The sequence below is a fragment of the Triturus cristatus genome, chromosome 4_2 (assembly GCF_964204655.1).
Source record: "Triturus cristatus chromosome 4_2, aTriCri1.1, whole genome shotgun sequence".
Taxonomy (NCBI): Eukaryota; Metazoa; Chordata; class Amphibia; order Caudata; family Salamandridae; genus Triturus; species Triturus cristatus.
Window position 1 is genome coordinate 902,127,068 of NC_140586.1, and position 19,422 is coordinate 902,146,489.

Genomic DNA, 19,422 nt, shown 5'->3' on the forward strand with positions numbered 1-19,422 from the left:
TGATGAATGCAGGAACGGGTAAAGAAATGATGTCTGCAGGAACGGGTAAAGAAATGATGGCTGCGGGAACGGGTAAAGTAATGATGGCTGCAGGAATGGGTAAAGAAATGATGAATGAAGGAATGGGTAAAGAAATTATGAATGCAGGAGCAGGTCAAGAAATGATGAATGCAGGAACGAGTAAAGAAATGATAAATGCAAGAACATGTAAATAAATGATGACTACAGGAACACATAAAGTAATGATGCTGCAGGAACAGGTAAAGAAATGATGGCTGCAGGAATGGGTAAAGAAACGATGAATGAAGGAACTGGTAAAGAAATGATGGCTGCAGGAACAGGTAAAGAAATGATTAATGCAGGAACGGGTAAAGAAATGATGAATGAAGAAACAGGTAAAGAAATGATGAATGCAGGAGCAGGTCAAGAAATGATGAATGCAAGAACATGTAAAGAAATGATGTATTCAGAAACACATAAAGTAATGATGGCCGCAGGAACGGGTAAAGTAATGATGGCCGCAGGAGCGGGTAAAGAAATGAATGCAAGAACGGGTAAAGAAATTATGAATGCAGGAACACGTAAATATTAGATCGAAGCAGGAACACGTAATTATATGATAGATACAGGAACGGGTAAATATATGATAGATGCAGGAACAGTTAAAGAAATGGCAGTGATCCTAGCAGAGGTGATTCATGTTCAGGAATCTCTTGGATGTGAGAGGGTGCCTCCTTTCTACTGTAAACACACTAATGAAAAAAAGAACTTTGAACAATAGTAAACAGACTACCTATTATTACACACCTCTCACTTTTTTGTGGCTTTTATGTCATGTGTGATGATCGTTAATCATGTAGCAGGGACCAGTTTAGTTAGAGTTTGTGTCACTATTCAGTTTTATAGCTATTGCCATGTAACTTATTAGGTTTTGTCTGCAGATAGCACTTGTACTGTCTTCAGTGGAAGTCTTTTGTAGACTAAAAGCTTAATAGAAGCTTAGAGCCTACTCATTACTTGCCATTGGTGGGCTTGCATGTCATTCTCGTTTACTTGCTTCTTATTGGTCAGTGGTTCCCTGCTTTGCCCTGAGCTTCGAGTTCCATCCCTACCAGTGGAGCATGGACCAATTACAGTCTCCTGTCTGCAGCCAGTGTCCTGCCACTGGCTACGTGCTACCCGAGGTACATCTTTTTTTTACTTTTCGACATGCAGTCTCTAAGAGTGCATGTGTCTGCAGTCAGTCCATCCTCCCCAGGGACCATAGTTTACCTGACTCCCTCTCACCTCCTGCGTCCGTGCTCTTGCTCAGACCTCCTTCTTCCATCCCCCCTCATGTTTCTTTCCCTCCCTCCAAGTCCCCCGGTATCCATTTTCTTTGTGCCCTCCCACCCTCCTACTTCCCTTCCTCGTTTGCCATTCCCTTCCTGTGTTGCTGGCCCATCTCTCCCTACTCCCCCTCCTGCTGTCCACTGTCCCTCCATGCCCCGCTGGCCCTCCCGTCTGCAACAAACAAAACATTAGCATAGCGCCATAACTCGTGCAGAGGTATTGGGCTATGTTAATGTTTTTAAAAGCGTTGCCTAGTAGCGTGGGCTGCTGTGCAACAGAGCTTAAAGTAAACAAAAAAGCACTATGATACAGTCAACACTGGCTTTGCCATAGCGCTTTATTTTTATTTATTTGAAGCCAGGTTGCACAGCAGCCCACACGTCCTTGCAACACCTCTAAACAAGCATTGGCATAGCCAATAGGTCTCGCCTTTGGGACCTTATAAGTGTTTAGCCATGCAACAGTTGCATAACTAAATACTTATAAGGTCCCATAAGCGAGACCTATTGGCTATGCCAAGCGGCGTTGCGGCCGCGAAAGTGAAAGTGATCGCGATTGAGATCGCGATCAAGCATCAAAGCGGCCATGCGGCCGCGAAAGTGAAAGTATTCGCGGTAAAACGCGGCGCGCGCGCCCGCGCACATGCACTGTAGCTCTAGGCTGGCCTGGTAGCACTTTTTGGAGCCCTCTCAATAAGTCTCGCCAGACCAGCGCATGCGCTGGGTCAGGCGAGACCTAAAAAACATTGACAATGCCAATAGGCCTCGCATAGGCGAAACCTATTGGCTTTGCCAATGCTTGTTTTTGTTTAGCCATTCATATCACATTCTTATGCATTCCTAACTGCTTTATATAACATTTGTTATCATTATCTTATTTTGTTGTGCTTATGAATAGTATATGTACTATTACATAGCCCATTATTTATTGTATTTCTTTGAACATTACAGTGAGTTAACAAAATTCTACAAAGATTTGGTAATTGACACTAATCAGACGGTCCCAAAAAAGAAAAGAACATTTTAAAAAATCAGTACATACTAAGCATTTGAGGTTATATGGCAAGCCCAGCAGCAGGGCTTGGAGTGCCCAGGGAGGCACGCGATGAGACCCTTATCAAAGGACCCCAAAAAGATTAGGGTCACGGGCTAGTGCCCACTTTGCCCAAGCCTTAAAACGTCCCTGTAGTGGTCCTCTTCATCACTACCCTGTGCCACCAGAAAGCAATAATATTTTCTTTATAGACCTTAAGATGATGGATCGCTCCAATCAATTCACTATGTTACGCACGCGCCCGCGCAGAATCACACAATGAAGGCGGTCTGCCCACTTTTCAGTTTCAGTTTCAGTGTCTTTCCAAATTAATTACAACTGTTAAAGATCCCAATTCATCTTCACTTTTGGCACAAACTTAGTCAGTTACTCAGAATCAAATTGTGCATTTCATTGAGCTGCCATCCGTAGAATGATGGAGGGAAGTGCATAACTAATGAATTTATAGAACTAAAAATCCAGTACAATCTTACATCTCTGAGTTTTACGATTAATAGCAGTGGTGGATTTTAAAAGTGGTGGGGCAGAAATGTCATACCCTAGTATAATACACGAGCAAGCATAGCAAGTGAGCCCAAATTCAAAAAGGTGTGGGGTGGGGAATCGGGGTATGGAGGTGGAGAAGGGGTAAGTACACACACACACGCATACACACACACACACACACACACGTACGCACTCACACACGCACACACACACGCACACACACACCCTCCCCCTCTACTACCCATGTGCCATCAACACATTCTCCTTTTTTTTTTGCTCCTTGTTCTTGTTTGAGCTCCTCATTTCTCATTCATAAAAAAATGTTTTTATTTTTTATTTTTTTGGAAGGAAGGGGGGGGAGGGAGACAGGTAGCACTAGGCACCAAGTCATAGTGCCAGTCAAGAGGTGGGGGGGAAGCGTGCCAGATGTGAGCAGGGACGGCGATCTGCTCATGGTGGCGTCGGGAGTTGGGTGGGGTCTCGGTGGTGGAAAAGGGAGCATGGGGAAAAAACGAAATAGATATTTTAAATCCATATACATTCACTTTCATTCATTAATAGACTCACATTTTATTAGATTTCAGACAGGGCCATTGATCATTGTTGTAGTCTTTCAGCACATTTCTATCTATGTTATTAGGCTACTTAGATATTACCTTGCCTATTGTTAATGGATACAAAGAGAACTTTGAAAATAGTTTATTTTAATGTTAACGGACCTAATAATAAAAAGAAAATGCGGGCCATTGAGACATGGCTTAAGACAGAAAATGCAGCGGCCATTTTATTACAAGAGATCCATATACTAGCTGGGAAACTAGCAGATTTCTAGGCCTGGGCGGTAAATTTCGTTCCGCTCGCGGAATTTGCGATATTTTGACATTTTCGCACTCCGCAGAGAGCGCGAAAATGTCAAAACTTTCTCAACCTGCAGCGAAACGGAAGTATTTTTCTTGTTCGCGCTTTAAAAATGCATTCTCGCGCGCGCGACTTACCGGGTCCCTGCGTTCGCCGACGAGTTTTCCTATCCGTTTGTGCGCGCCACAAAATGTTGGATTGTTGGTAGCCGGTCGCGCTATCCCGCGAGAGTTTGCGATCGCGAACAAGTCATTGCGATCGCGAACAGGAAATAATCATCGCAAGCAAGATGGCCGCGCCCATTAGCGACCGCATGGGCAAGTTGGAGATATATTTCCCCGCGAGCACGCAAAAACACATCGCGAACGGGCGGGAAAAGCAATCTCCGCATCTTCGCGAACGTTTTGCATGCTTGCTGAGATTTTGCGCAATTTCGCCCAAATTTTTTTGAAAGTCAATTTCACAAATTCCGCCCACCACTACAGATTTCTCAATGTTTAGGTCCTGGGCAGCTTATAGGGGTTTTTCTTCATCTTCGGCATCTAATAGGGGCACGGCGATTTTTAGGCTGATATTGTCAATTCTTTAAATGATCAGAGTGGAAGGTGGTGTCCGGCCACCTGTAACCTAGGGGGCAGGCTTTTAACATTCGCCAGCATATATGCCCCAGTGGAAGAAAACCCTATGCCATATGAGGAACTTTTTCAATCATTAATCCAAGCACCCGGCGAATTGATCTTGGGGGGGGGGATTTAAATTTTTAAATGGACCCTAACATCGACTCCTCCTCTTTGTTTAAAAAACAGTTAAAACCTAAAACATTAAGAGCTTTGCAAAATTATAGCTTGACTATGTATATTTTGGATCATTGGAGGGCTGCATTTCCAACTAAGATTGCCCATACTTGCTCCTCAGGTAGATTTCGTACCTCATCGCGCATTGATCTTTTTCTCATTTCCATGATATTGATTTTTAGCCAGCAGAGAATCCTACAGAATGGGTTTTCGGATCATGCAATGGTGATTCTTGAGTTAGAGCTAGGTAAATACACCATGACCCCTAAAAGATGGATGTTAAATAGGCCATACTTATCAGATGAGAACTGGGTGCTTTTTATTAAAACTGAGATTACAGAATTCTTTGAGCGAAATTATGACTCAGCACCTCCACATGTGGTCTGGGACTCGTTCAAGGCCTTTCTAAGGGGACTAGCCATCGGGAAGGATGACGATAATTTTAGGAAAGCCAAGGAAGGAAAGTGAACATTAGAACAGAAAGTGCAAAGGTCCTTCGATGCATTTCTCAGCAGTCCTTCAGCTTTTAACCAACAGCAATTGGATCAGGCAAAGCGGGATCTTAGTGAAAAATATTATCTCAAAAGTTAATCTTGTTATCAGCACCACAGGCAAAAAATCTATAAAGAGAGTAACTATACCGGGAGGTTCCTTGCGTGGCAGGCAAGGGAGCAGGCCGTAACTAATCAAATACCTGCATTGAAATGTCCTATTACTGCTTCCCGAACTGACGACCCGTTAGCAATAGAGGATATAATGTTACAACATTATAGGAGCATATACAGCCAACAGCAGACTATTGATCTGACAACCCTGAGAAATTTTCTTCAGAAGCATGAACTGCCTGTACTCTCAGATGATGAGAAATAAAGCATGGCAAGTCCTGTAACAAAAAATGAACTGGAGGATGTGATTAAAAATCTTCCGAATGGCAAAGCCTGTGGGCCGGACGGCTTCCCGGCTGAATTCTTTAAAACTTTTTCCAGTACCATCTCGGATTACTTTTTTATTGCTGGCCAACTCAATTTTAGAGGGTGGGGTGATACCATTGTCATTTAGAAATGGGAATATAGTCAGTTAAAAAAAAAAAAAAGACAAGGATAGTGAAGACCCCAATTCCTATTGTCCCATTGCGCTTTTAAACTCTGATTATAAAATAATCACTAAACTTTTAGCTCATCATTTTAACCGAATTGCCTTGCATTTGATTCACCCTGATCAAAATGGGTTCATTGCTGGGAGGCAGCTTGGCACTAATACACACTATTTAGCGGAAGCACTTGATTATTTTGAGACTCGGAAGATACCAGCTCTGATCCTCCTTTTAGATGCCAAAAAGGCATTTGACCTAGTTGTCTGGGAGGCTTTATTTTTTGTCTTGGCAAATTTCGGCATACCTCCTGAGATCACAGGGTTGGTCCAGAAATTATATCTGAATGCAGAAGCCAACAGAATTATTAACACCATGGCGGTCTGCCAAGTTAAGGTTAAACGGGGGACCAGACAAGGATGTCCATTGTCCCCGGTGCTATTTGCCTTTTTTATTCAGCCATTGGCGATTGCCATCAGGAATAGTACGGATATCTGCCCTCCACTGCCAACAATGGCAACATTGAAATTATACGCCGACGATATTTTGCTTATTATAAAGCCTGAGGATGAGGTTCAAGCAAAAACGTTTGACATTTTTAAACAATTCGAATCGCTTGGCGGATATAAAATTTTAAAAAAAGAACAAAAGTTATACAGTGTGGCGGAGCACCTATGGATTTGCATCTCTATATTCTTTCTTGTTTAAATCCAAATCTGAAAAGATATCTTGGGGTTTATTTTTCGGCACAAATCACTGACTTATATGATTTGAATTTTGCCCCACTTTTACGAAAGGTCTAGGATTTATTCTTTCGATGGAATTCACTGCCATTAACCATTTTGGACAGGGCTGCATTGATTAAAATGTCAGTTCTTCCGCAGTTTAATTTTCTCTTCTCAGTGATTCCCTGTGTTTTAATAAGTTCCTTTTTTACTAAAATAGAGTCTATGTTTATATCTTTTTTATGGGGAAAAAAGGTCCCCCGAATTGCCCTTAGCACTTTATATGGGGAAATGGAAAATGGTGGATTAGCTCTCCCAAATTTGAGGGATTATTATTTTGCATATTTTGCACAATACATGTCCAGATTTAAGCCGGAACTGCAATCAGGTCTTCTTATTAATTTTTTTATGAACTTAGGGGCAGATTTATGAGCCCCTTGCGCCACTTTTGCGTCACTTTTCCCATGTTAAAAGTGACGCAAAAGTGGCGCAAGGGGCTCATAAATCTGCCCCTTAATTCTTAAAGAAAGTCTGATCCACTACACACTAACAATTGTTAAATCTCCTAAATTAGTACGATATAAGTGCATACAGTGGTTTTTCCATAAACGCCAGGCCTTTTATAGAAGATATTCTATTCCTGTAATTAACTCTTCAACTCCATTATCTGGCCCTATTTTACAATCCGGGATAAGAGAATCGTCAGTAATCACACAAAAATGGGCAAAGGTTTGGATTTGGGAACATTTCTGATTTTTTAAGGAATGATAGATGGCTGAATCCCAACTGAAATGTCTTATTTAATTCCAAATGACTTTCTTCCCCTTGGGTCATATAATGTCTTTAGTAAGTTTTTAAGTAAACTAGATCTGGTCAAGATCATTGAACGGAAATCCTTAGTTTATGACTTATTAGAAGACATTGTATTGAAGAAGCCTGCGGAATGGAAAAAGCTCTTAGCCTCTTTCAAGGGTATTGATTTGGAGGTAAAGGCCATAGCGAAAATGGCAAAACATGAGGAGATGAAAATTACAGCGAATATGTGGTCAGTAGTTAATAATCTGAATTTTTGTACATTAAGGGGAGCTAATTGGCGTAGGATGATGTTTTTTAGTAAATGGCTACTTAATAGAACTCCACTTTTTCTATCTAAGATTTATTCCAACCAATCTGCACAGTGTTTTCGTTGCCTTAACCATCCTTCCGACAAGTGGACACATATTATATTAACAATGCCCCTTGATTCAGAGGTTCTGGAAGGACATTGTTTACTATCTGGAATAAGAATGTGGAATTTTTACAGGGTTAAATACTCGGTTAATAGTACTTGGCTATGACCCAGACCTTCTCCTTTCAGATAGGCTGATTAAATTATTATATATCGCAATGGCTGTTATAAGATCCCTTTTACTTCAAAGATGGCGATCAGACGCTATACCATCTAAATATGACTGGATTCGGAAAATGAAGCAAGTAAAAAAAAGCGAACAAACTTATGCAATGAGAATGAGAATAGGCGGACTTAAGAAGTTTGAGAGGGTTTGGGCAGTCTATTTTGATTAAGATTTTAGAATTGAGCCTATCTCAGCGCAGGTATTTTTAATATGTTTGACTTTTATGCATAGTAATACCTGTACCTTAATTCATTTTATGACATTCCATATTCTCCATGTATTTTAACCATATTAAGGAATACAGGATCAATCAGTATTTTGAACATATTTATGGATCTGTATGTATATGTCTAAGGTTTAATCAGTTGTTTAGTGTGTAGTAATTATTAGCGGTGGATCCTGTTCCAGGATATAACATGTGGGTCTTCTCTACAAATTTTAGGATGTACTGTTTTCCGATCAATTGGTGCTATTTAACAATTTAACAATTCTGTACTGTTTTTGATATATTTGATTAATTTTATGGATGTATTTATGGATACAAACTTTTTGTTATATGGATTTCAATTAAAAAAACACTCTCTTGGCATGCATGTACCACAAACACATACACTTCAGACAACATTGTTCCCTGCACAGTTTCTTCCTAAGAGGCATGGGCTCCTCTGCCACTCGTGCCATGAAAACACACTCTTGCCACACACCTGTCCATCAACCTTCCACTTCTGACACTTAATCGCCCTACACTCTTGCTTTCCAGGGCCCATACATATGCACTTATGCTGTTCGAGAGCCATAAACATAGCCTTGCCACCCATGTGCTACTTTTACACTCTCTGACACCTTACACACTGCTCTTTTTTCTTAGGAGCCATGTGCATACTCCTCTGCGTCTCACGTCCTCTCTCTGCTCAGATGCCGCTTCCCCCTCCCGCTGTAGCTGTAAAATAAGGCGTGAAGGATGAGTAGTGTGTGGAACTGTTGATTAGGGCCTATGCCTATGTACCATGTGCAGCACCTGGAAATGGGGGGAAAGTATTCACTCGTAGATTAGGAACGATTGGTCAAGCGGCGTCCACCACACACACGCTCACAGAGGGAATATTTGAGAGGTGCATGCTCCCTTGTACTTCGTTCCTTCTGACTTCTCCGCCTGCCCCTCCGTCTCCGATATATGCATAGGTTTCTTTACCTGCAAGCCAGACTCATGGACTCCAATAAGTACATCATGGTGGGGTCTGTTATCTCCCCTGGTGCCAGGATAGGCTCGTCCTGGCTCCTTGAGGAAGTGTGTGGGCAAAGCCGGCCATCTCACAACAGCTCTAATGTCCTCTAGAGGCAGCAGGGGAAGAGAGCAAGGTGTAACGGTGCCCTGGTCACGGCCCTAGCGCAAGTTAGGTGATGGGCCCCTGACTGATGTTTCAATGATAAAATACAGCAATAATCAGGATTCAGTAGGCCTCTTAGGCTTCTGGGTATCCGGTGCCACTACACCTGCTGCACCATTTTAAGACACACCCCTGCCTGCCTGTCTCTTGCTTCCTTGCTGTACTGGAGGCGCCTCGAGCTGCTATTTTTTCAGGCTGGTGAGGAGGAACTGTTCTGTTAAGTTTGCTGCTGACCTGGGCCCCGTAAGGTCAAAGGCTGTTCCAATCATGGGAACATTAATCACAGAGGGGGGCAGGAGCACTGTGAAGCCGCATCTCCATAACTCTTCTATTCGAAAAACCAGTAAAAAGACGTGAACACTCACATGCTGGCACCGAAGGTTACTGGACGAGCAGCTGGACTCCTCCTACAGCCCACCCTCTCTTGATTATGAGAAAACTGTTGCCACTCACTTCTATCATTGTTCATATCGGCCTGCCCCGCCTCCAGCTATTTAAATAAGTGTACATCAGTAAGCGCCTCCTAGGGCCAAGGTATAAATGCCCCAAATCATCCTTATGTGCATGCTTTTCAAATTCCTACACACCCTCTGCTATGACATCACTGCTCTAGCTTCTGCATTCAGGGCAAAGAAGACCTCGCACATGCGCAGCAGGCCGCATCCAAATTCCGACCCCCCGCACTCGATTAAAAACAGATTCTCAGACCTTTCTACCATCGAGAATCAAACAGCCATTTTAGCCTTTTCTTTCAGTTGCTCAGTGTTTCTTTTCCTCTTGTTACCTCTCCCCTTAGGGTAGTAGGGCCACACCCATTTTGCCCATTAATACCAGCTGCCCCTGATTAATAGTCTGTGTTGCCTGAGATTGGAAATTCACTTAGAGCAATGCTCAACATTCTTACAGAAAAATAACTCCAATATTTGGATCTCATGGACATCATTCCAATATCTCACTAATGCGCCGCCCTCGCCATGCAAGGGCTTCTTGGAATCAATACAGTTCCAGAAGTTGTGTCTCTGCTCCGCCTGCAATTTTCATTCTTGCGCGTTGTTTGGCGTCATGAATTATGCAAAACACATTGTAATGATTGCACCGGATGCATTTTAATCCCTCCTGGTTGCCACCCTGTCCACTTTTGGCCCCGCCCACCGGGATTGGATCTTTTACTTGCGGGGGGAGACAGTGTCTCTTAATTAGCCGCTAAGCACTTTTTTGGGGTATTACCGCGTTTATCTTCAACAATGGCTGACGCGCTTTTTATTCCTCTGGCGCGGCTTGTTTTTCTTTGGCATTCAGTTCCAAGCGCAAGCAAAATGCTTTCACTTTCGCGCTTACTGCAGTCCGCTGGTGAATCACTCCTTCGTACACTGTGCTTCATATTTTTTCACGGCTCGTGTTTAGTTTGCTTCATTTCATCGGTAGGCACTATTCTTTTTTTTCCAATGCAGCGTGTTTTGTGTACTTTCGAAGTCGTGGCTGACCCATGTTTGCTGAATGCAGCGTTCCAGAAGAATTCCGATGTAAAAATCTTGAACATCTTCCCCATGTGTGATAGGTTGTAAATTTCCATGCGCCCCTAACGTTCAGACCGCATTATTTCCATTAGATAATTTTGGCGCGGGCACCGATTACATTCAATGGGTTCTTGCACTTAGTAATTATTTAGATAGTTGTGCATGGATCAGTTGCATTGACTTACATCTGAGAAAAACTATCCCAAGTCCAAGACCGGTGAGCACCGTCGCTGTTCTTCGCTGCCGCTCGCTGCTTTCCTTGAAGTTTGTTTCCTTTTCCACACTATCAATATATTCTCCCCAACACAGGCTCTGATCTTGTGAGCTGCAGCCACTGCTTTATTTTCGAGAAACGTATTGTCACTTCCCTCCACTGCAGTTCAGTTCTAGTACTGCTCCTAGTGTAAGCACCGGCTAGAACAAACACCACTTTTCTGAAGTGAACGTGTCTGTGCTCCGTAGAGGTATTTATATGGGGACTGACTGACAAGTTAGATAGAACCAAGAGACCCAGTCAGCTTGTAAGAACTCACTTGTTAGCCAAGCAGACCGGTCTACATTTTTTTTTTAAAGAGAGATAGAGGCAGAGATGAGCAAGAGAACTTTCGCACCATCAGTCGGGCACTCGCCTTACTCCGCAGGAAGTGACGTTGTATTCAGGGATGTAGACAAGAACACAAATAACCAGGGCCACTGGAATTATGAGGGAGGGGAGCACCAAATTATGCAGAACCTGGGTTGACTAAATTATGTATTCAACACTCCACTGCTTCCTAAAAGGTCGTGCTATATAATGATCGTTGAATAAATAAAAACGTAGAATCTCGGACGTGAAAGTGACTAATGAAAGCAGGTGGGATAGATTTTCCAAGGATGATTGTATCCGTCATGCTGTGGTGGGTAGGCTCCTAACACCGTAGGTAGGCATTTCACTAAAGCAGGGCTTTTAAGTGGGCTGGATCCTGCCGGGGCTCAGCACTGGCAGTTATAACAAGCATTGAAAATGCAATAGGTCTCGCCTTTGATTAAGTTAAAGCCATTTGCTTTGCTAATGATTGTGAGAAGTTGGCCTGATATATGATGTCACTAATTCTCACATTGGTGAGCAGTGGTTGGGATCTGAGCTTGCTCTTGTAATACCATTGTAATCTTGAGATACTAAATTGAAAGATCACACAGATATTGTTTAGGTACATATAACATAGTTTAAAAATACTTAAGTCCTACTGGACTTAGTTGTTGTAGGTTGAAGGGCCTAGCACAACCTGACTACAACTACTAGTAAGGTTTAGTAGATACAACTAGTGTAGGTAGGTGCACACACCACACCCTCACTAGATCATGTCTCTGGGAGGAGATCAAGCTGATTCTCTCTCAGGAGGGGTAGATCCTAGAAGGATCCCCTCTAGATATGATACCCTAACTTTTCAGGAGATGAGACAATTGTGTACCTCCAGAAAGTTAAAACAGGGTTCACACCCTACCCTCATTCAGCTAGTAGAGATCCTAGAGGAGTATGATACTCGTAGGGCCTCCCAGGCTAGTACCCTAGGTACAGGTGAGGGTCTACCCACTACAGATGAGTCAGATGGGACTTCAGAAGATGAGGTAGACAGCCAGGTCAAAGTTAGGAGACTTAGCCAGGCTAACTTAAGCCTACATGGGAGTCTGACGGGGGTCCCCCCCCCTTCAGACCCTCAAGTGGGCTTAACCAGAGAAGCAGGAGAGACAGATCCCCTTCAAGGGAATCCATCCACTCCCATGTCTCTAACAGCTCCAAAGCCTCTTCTCACAGGGGAATGACTTCCCCACAGAGAAAAGAGCATGAGGCCAGAATGAGGGAAGCCAATCTGAGGATTGAGAGGGAAGAACTTGCCCTTGCCAAGGAGAGGCTGCCTCTGGCCAGAGAGCAAAAGTTAAGTGGGTTAGATCCCACTGGTGGCAGCAATATCCCTAAGGATAGAGACAGGACCTATGATAATAGAAACCTGAGCAAGATTGTCCCTCCCTACAAGTGTGGAGATGACATCCACAAATGGATAACTGCTTTGGAGAGGGCTTGCAAAGTACAGCAGGTACCCCAAAGTCAGTGGGCAGCTATCTTGTGGCTCTCCTTCTCTGAGAAAGGTAGAGACAAGCTCCTCACAGTTAGTGATGAGGATGCTGACAATTACACTGTCCTAAAGAGTGCTCTGATTGATGGGTTTGGCCTAACCACTGATCAATACAGGTTGTTGTTCAGGGATACCCAGAAGACACAGACTCAGGACTGGACTGACTTTGTAGATTGTGCCACTAAGGCTCTGGAAGGCTGGCTATTGGGTAGTAAGGTTAAGGACTATACAGGATTGTATAATTTGATCATGAGAGAACAAATCCTTAATAACGGTCAAAACCAGCTGTTGCATCAACACTTGATTGACTCTGACCTAACTTCTCCCCAGGAATTGGGAAAGAAGGCAGATAGGTGGATCAGGACTAGAGTTAAGCAGAAAAACCAGAACCAGGGCAGTGATCAGAAAAAGGCAGACCAGAAGGGCAATGAGCAGAAACAAAAAGACCAGAAGTCTTCACCAGGCCCCCAAAAGGCTCAGGTGGAGGGTAGTCCCAAAAAGGATAAAAAGAAAGATGGCCAAAAGAAACCCTGGTGCAACTATTGTAAATCAAACTCACATTGGTGTAGTGAGTGCACCAAAAAGGATAAGCCCCCAGCCACCATTGCCCCTAAGGCAACTGTACCCCCTAGTCCAGCTGTAAGTGGTGGTTCCCAGCAAAAGGGTGTAGTAGGGTTAACCCTGGGAACTGAGGAGGATTCTGGCCTAGTCAGGATACCTACTCAGGCTGTTCTGATCTGTGATGGGGACATAGCTTTGTCCTCTACTGTAGGCCCCAGTAACCTGGGCAAATACAGACAGACTCCTTTTATTAATAATAGAATGGCTTAGTCCTACAGGGACACTGGGGCTAGTGTCACAATGGTGACACCTGCCTTTGTGGACCCTGGACAGATCATGCTAGGTGAGAATTACCTAGTGACCAACGCTAGCAATGCCACTACCTCCCATAGTGTGGCAATTGTTAACTTCTCCTGGGGAGGGGTAACTGGCCTCAAGAAAGTTGTGGTGAGTTCAGACCTTCCTGTAGAGTGTCTGTTAGGAAACGATCTTGAAACTTCAGTTTGGTCTGAAGTGGAGTATAGGACCCATGCAGAAATGCTTGGAATAGATGCACATGTCCTTGCTGTGACCAGGTCACAGGCCAAAAAGTGTAACACTGAACAAGTGCTGTATCCTGGGACAATGGACCAGACACAATCCAAGAGAAAGAGCAGTAGGGTAAAGGCTGTGCCTTCCCCCCTGCCTCAGGTGGTGGATCAGCCCTTCCAGGAGGATGATTCTGAGAGCCCTGAAGGAACTGTCCTAGAAGAACTAGAACCTGATCAGGTTGAGTTTCTTGGGACAGGGGGACCTTCAAGGGCAGATCTGAGGCAGGCTCAATTAGACTGCCCCTCTCTTGAACCCCTCAGACAGCAGGCTGCTGCTGAGGCTGCAGGGAATGCTCAAGGTACCCATAGAGTGTATTGGGATGAAGGGCTACTGTACTCAGAGGCTAGAGACCCCAAGCCTGGTGCGTCCAGGAGGTTGGTCATACCCCTGAGTTTCAGAGGCTTCCTTATACCTTGGCCCATGATATTCCCCTTGCAGGACACTTAGGCCAGAACAAGACTTGGGACAGACTTGTCCCTCACTTTCACTGGCCTCACATGTCAGAAGATACCAAGGAGTTTTGCCGCTCCTGTGTCACCTACCAAGCCAGTGGCAGATCAGGTGGCACCACAAAGGCCCCCCTCATACCACTACCTGTGGTGGGGGTTCCCTTTGAGAGAGTGGGGATAGACATTGTAGGACCAATGGACCCCCCTACAGCATCTGGGCACAGATGTATACTGGTGATAGTGGACCATGCCACCAGGTATCCAGAAGCTATTCCCCTGAGGACCACAACAGCACCTGTTGTGGCAAGAGCCCTGCTTGGAGCATTCTCCAGAGTGGGTTTTCCAAAGGAGGTGGTGTCTGACAGAGGTGCCAACTTCATGTCAGGATACTTGACTGCAATGTGGAAGGAGTGTGGTGTAAATTACAAATTCACTACCCCCTATCACCCACAATGCAATGGTCTTGTTGAAAGGTTCAACAAGACCCTAAAAGGGATGATAAAAGGTTTACCAGATAAGCTTAGGCGAAGATGGGACATCCTTTTACCCTGCCTTCTGTTTGCTTACAGAGAGGTCGCACAAAAGGGGGTTGGCTACAGCCCTTTTGAGCTTTTGTTTGGGCATCCTGTGAGAGGACCCCTATGTTTAGTAAGGGAAGGATGGGAGAGATCTCTCAGACAACCCAAACTTGATATAGTGGATTATGTACTTGGTCTCCGCTCCAGGATGGCAGAGTATATGAAGAAGGCTTCTGAAAACCTTGAGGCAAGCCAAGAACTCCAAAAAGCTTGGCATGACCAAAAGGCTGTGCTGACTGTGTACCAGCCAGGGCAGAAAGTGTGGGTGTTGGAGCCAGTGGCCCCAGCAGCACTCCAAGACAAATGGTCTGGACCCCACACTATTGTTGAGAAAAAGGGAGAAGTCACCTACTTGGTGGACCTTGGGACTCCCAGAAGCCCCCACAGGGTGCTTTATGTCAACAGATTGAAGGCATATGTTGGCAGGGCAGACATGGGCTTACTCATGGCTACAGATGAGGGGCAGGAGGAAGAGAGTGGCCCTTTCCCAGACCTGTTGACTCAGAACCCTGATGATGGCTCAGTTGATGGTGTAGTCTTTTCTGACAGCCTCACTGTTCATCAGCAAGAGGACTGCAGACAAGTTCTGCAATCCTACAGACATATGTTCTCTCTGACCCCAAGTCAGACAAACTGGTGCACCCATGAGGTGGACACTGGTGACAGTCTGCCTGTGAAGAGTAAAATCCACAGGCAACCTGACCATGTCAGGGACTGCATAAAAGTTGAGGTACAAAAGATGTTGGAGCTGGGAGTCATTGAACCTTCAATGAGCCCTTGGGCTAGTCCTGTAGTTCTTGTGCCAAAACCTCACACCCAAGATGGTAAGAGAGAGATGAGGTTTTGCGTGGATTACAGAGGTCTCAATGCTGTCACTAGGATAGATGCCCACCCAATACCTAGGGCAGATGAGCTCATTGACAGACTGGCAGCTGCTAAGTTTTTGAGCACATTTGACCTGACAGCAGGCTACTGGCAAATCAGACTAGCTGAGAATGCAAAGGCCAAAACTGCTTTCTCGACCCCAGGAGGACATTATCAATTTGTGGTAATGCCCTTTGGTTTGAAGAATGCACCTGCCACTTTCCAAAGGTTGGTGAATCAAGTCCTTACAGGCCTGGATGACTACTGTGCAGCTTATCTTGATGATATTGCTGTCTTTAGCTCCACCTGGGAGGATCACCTGGTCCACCTGAGTAATGTTCTAGAGGCCCTGCAAAAGGCAGGCCTCACTATCAAGGCCACTAAGTGCCAGATAGGGCAGAGCAAGGTTGTATACCTGGGCCACCTGGTCGGTGGGGGTCAGGTTCAACCACTGGAGAGCAAGATCCAGACCATAAAGGACTGGACTCCTCCAACTACCCAGACTCAGGTCAGAGCTTTCTTGGGCCTGACTGGGTACTACAGAAAGTTTGTTAAGAACTATGGGTCCATTGTGACACCACTTAATGACTTGACCTCCAAGAAGATGCCAAAGAAAGTTCAGTGGACAGTGAGCTGTCAAAAAGCATTCGATGACCTGGAGCAGGCCATGTGCAGTGCACCTATTCTGAAAAGTCCAGACTACTCCAAAGAGTTCATAGTCCAGACAGATGCTTCTGAGTTTGGTGTGGGAGCTGTTCTTTCACAACTGAATGTAGATGGTCAAGACCAGCCCATTGCTTTTATTAGTAGAAGGCTGACCCCTAGAGAGAAACGTTGGTCAGCTATTGAGAGGGAGGCCTTTGCTGTGGTTTGGGCCCTGAAGAAGCTGAGGCCATACTTGTTTGGCACTCACTTCAAGATTCAGACAGACCATAAGCCCCTCTTGTGGCTAAATCAAATGAAGGGTGAAAAGCCCAAACTTCTTAGGTGGTCCATTTCCCTACAGGGGATGGACTTCACAGTGGAACATAGACCTGGGACGGACCATGCCAATGCAGATGGACTCTCCAGATATTTCCACTTAGAACATGAAGACTCAACTGGTCAAGGTTAGTGTAATGTCCCTAAGTTTGGGGGGGGGGGGTTGTGTAGGAGAGTAGGGTCTGCTTTCTATGTTCACCCCCACTTTTTGCTTTTGCTTCACTGGTTTTTGACTTAGATGTGGCTGTGGGCCTGCTAATCAGACCCACAGCCCAGCTGTTCTCTCTATAAACTGATACTATGTACTTTAGGTGCATAACCCAATTGGATAGGATCACCTTATTGGCCCCTGTACAGTGTACCTTAGGTACCCAGTGCATAGGTGTACCCTAGGCCTACCAGGGGCTGCAGCATGTATTATGCCACCCCTGGCCTGGCCTTCCATTATGACACAACTGGCTGATCACTCAGCTGGGGCAAGGTCGTGTAATCACTCCTTGCTTAGGTGTAGTATTCCTATACCTACCTTATATATAGACACATGTGTACCTATCAGCCACTCCTATGGCAGGCCTTAACAATCCTGGAGGCAGAGTGCTTGGTAACATGTGAGATGGTGCTCTAGCATGAGCTGAGCCTGTCTGCAGCTTTCGGAACCATGTCCTTATAGCTGTTCTATGATATAGCCTACCATATACTCTTAAAGTACCTTATAATCTTAAACGGTTATGGTAACTATGGTTTGGCTTTATTGAAACATGTCGTGTAAGGTGTCTAACACTTTGGAATAATACCCCCATACCATTTCTGGCAATGAGGATATTATTCCCCCCTTCTGGGTTAGATCCCACTGGTGGCAGCAATATCCCTAAGGATAGCGACAGGACCTATGATAATAGAAACCTGAGCAAGATTGTCCCTCCCTACAAGTGTGGAGATGACATCCACAAATGGATAACTGCTTTGGAGAGGGCTTGCAAAGTACAGCAGGTACCCCAAAGTCAGTGGGCAGCTATCTTGTGGCTCTCCTTCTCTGAGAAAGGTAGAGACAAGCTCCTCACAGTTAGTGATGAGGATGCTGACAATTACACTGTCCTAAAGAGTGCTCTGATTGATGGGTTTGGCCTAACCACTGATCAATACAGGTTGTTGTTCAGGGATACCCAGAAGACACAGACTCAGGACTGGACTGACTTTGTAGATTGTGCCACTAAGGCTCTGGAAGGCTGGCTATTGGGTAGTAAGGTTAAGGACTATACAGGATTGTATAATTTGATCATGAGAGAACAAATCCTTAATAACGGTCAAAACCAGCAGTTGCATCAACACTTGATTGACTCTGACCTAACTTCTCCCCAGGAATTGGGAAAGAAGGCAGATAGGTGGATCAGGACTAGAGTTAAGCAGAAAAACCAGAACCAGGGCAGTGATCAGAAAAAGGCAGACCAGAAGGGCAATGAGCAGAAACAAAAAGACCAGAAGTCTTCACCAGGCCCCCAAAAGGCTCAGGTGGAGGGTAGTCCCAAAAAGGATAAAAAGAAAGATGGCCAAAAGAAACCCTGGTGCAACTATTGTAAATCAAACTCACATTGGTGTAGTGAGTGCACCAAAAAGGATAAGCCCCCAGCCACCATTGCCCCTAAGGCAACTGTACCCCCTAGTCCAGCTGTAAGTGGTGGTTCCCAGCAAAAGGGTGTAGTAGGGTTAACCCTGGGAACTGAGGAGGATTCTGGCCTAGTCAGGATACCTACTCAGGCTGTTCTGATCTGTGATGGGGACATAGCTTTGTCCTCTATAGTAGGCCCCAGTAACCTGGGCAAGTACAGACAGACTCCTTTTATTAATAATAGAATGGCTTAGTCCTACAGGGACACTGGGGCTAGTGTCACAATGGTGACACCTGCCTTTGTGGACCCTGGACAGATCATGCTAGGTGAGAATTACCTAGTGACCAACGCTAGCAATGCCACTACCTCCCATAGTGTGGCAATTGTTAACTTCTCCTGGGGAGGGGTAACTGGCCTCAAGAAAGTTGTGGTGAGTTCAGACCTTCCTGTAGAGTGTCTGTTAGGAAACGATCTTGAAACTTCAGTTTGGTCTGAAGTGGAGTATAGGACCCATGCAGAAATGCTTGGAATAGATGCACATGTCCTTGCTGTGACCAGGTCACAGGCCAAAAAGTGTAACACTGAACAAGTGCTGTATCCTGGGACAATGGACCAGACACAATCCAAGAGAAAGAGCAGTAGGGTAAAGGCTGTGCCTTCCCCCCTGCCTCAGGTGGTGGATCAGCCCTTCCAGGAGGATGATTCTGAGAGCCCTGAAGGAACTGTCCTAGAAGAACTAGAACCTGATCAGGTTGAGTTTCTTGGGACAGGGGGACCTTCAAGGGCAGATCTGAGGCAGGCTCAATTAGACTGCCCCTCTCTTGAACCCCTCAGACAGCAGGCTGCTGCTGAGGCTGCAGGGAATGCTCAAGGTACCCATAGAGTGTATTGGGATGAAGGGCTACTGTACTCAGAGGCTAGAGACCCCAAGCCTGGTGCGTCCAGTAGGTTGGTCATACCCCTGAGTTTCAGAGGCTTCCTTATACCTTGGCCCATGATATTCCCCTTGCAGGACACTTAGGCCAGAACAAGACTTGGGA

General features: G+C 45.0%; 1 pseudogene; it reads left to right on the forward strand.

Annotated features, from left to right (window-relative positions):
• Nucleotides 1-271: 271 nt before the first annotated feature.
• The window catches only part of LOC146835385 (uncharacterized), a 41,392-nt pseudogene continuing 22,241 nt past the window's right edge, over nt 272-19,422 (forward strand).